A 1,417-nucleotide genomic window follows, 5' to 3' on the forward strand; every position below is an offset into this window, starting at 1 on the left:
TGTGAGTTTCCAAGATGGCACAGGAGCAGCAGCCCCCGTCTTTCTCCTGCAGAGGGGCTGGTGGTTTTGAACTGCCGCCCCTGAGGATCGCAGCCCCCCACAATAGCTCCCCCTAACTACCTCTGTGGGAAACAGAAGGATTTCTCCTAAATTATCTCCCCCAAACATATGCCAGACTTAGCTGCTTGGGAATGACTGCACCCTTGGAGGTCATCAGAAGTAGATCAGGGGTCATTCTCCCTAAGTTATCAGCCATCTAGAGCAAGCAGTCACCACTGCTTATCCCACAAGTAGGACCCACTCCTTTCTGATCAGAATAGTAGTTGTCTGTTTCCTTGTAGGAGACCCCAGAGAGGTCAAGCCCACCCAAGGGTGACCAAAGTTAGGCCGCCATCATGAATCTTGGGTCCGCCCTTCTTGTCACATGTATACCCCTAGTCCCTCCCCTTCCTAGCATGTGCACACCCCTAGCTCATCCCCTTCCTGTCACACTTATGCCCATTGTACAGCCCCTTCCTATGATGTGTGGTTACCTGTAATCATGCCCCCCGAAGTGGATATAACCCTTGGTTAGCAATAAACGGGGTCCTCGAGCATCAGGCCGGGTCCCGGCTCCACTTCACCTCAGCCCACACTGTGCATGGACCTGGCTGGTAAGATCATGGCCATCCAGGAGGTGAGCATGCTACTATGAAATCTGTCTGACTCCATTATTCCAATCTCTCTTCCATCTCGCACGCTCTCTATGACTTTACTATAATCTTTATATATCTCAACCGTACAATTGCACTTACTGAACCCGTGACTGGGGGAGGGGGGGGCTGATCCTTTCCCCCCTGCATACCTCCTTTGATTTCTCTTCTCCCTCTTGTGGAATTCTATCTTCTCCTTCACCCACATTCCCACCTGTCCACCCTCCAGCCTAATGGCATCTTTCCTCTTTTCTCCTCCCCTCCCACTCTCTTGGTGACCCTCAAAGTCTGTTTCCTTTGGTGTGAAGACGTTTGTCAGGTTTGGGTTTCATTTGTGTTTTTTAATCATTTTATTGGGGGCTCGGGGCTCCTTGGTGGTAGGCAGGCCCGTGGCAGGCAGGGGGGCAGAGAGATGGGCCAGCAGACAGAGAGGGCCCCTCGTGCTGAGGTCGGTGTCTCAGCCTTGGCACTGTTGGCATTTAGAGTCAGTCAGCTCTCTAGGGCAAGGCCGTCCTGTGTGTGGTCGGGTGTGAGTAGCCTCCTAGGCCTTGACCCATTAGATGCCAGTAGCACCCCCTCCCCCTGTTGAGACAACCACCAATGTGTCCCCTAGGGGTCAAGCTGACCTCCCTCCCGAGTGCCCAGGTGATGGGCACTACCTGCACAGCCTCAGGCTATGCATGTGCCACGCCAAGCTCTGCATCCTGCAGTCGTTCATAGCATCC

This window comes from Echinops telfairi, unplaced genomic scaffold (genome assembly GCF_000313985.2).
Source record: "Echinops telfairi isolate 266 unplaced genomic scaffold, ASM31398v2 ScPeMD7_30;HRSCAF=105, whole genome shotgun sequence".
Taxonomy (NCBI): Eukaryota; Metazoa; Chordata; class Mammalia; order Afrosoricida; family Tenrecidae; genus Echinops; species Echinops telfairi.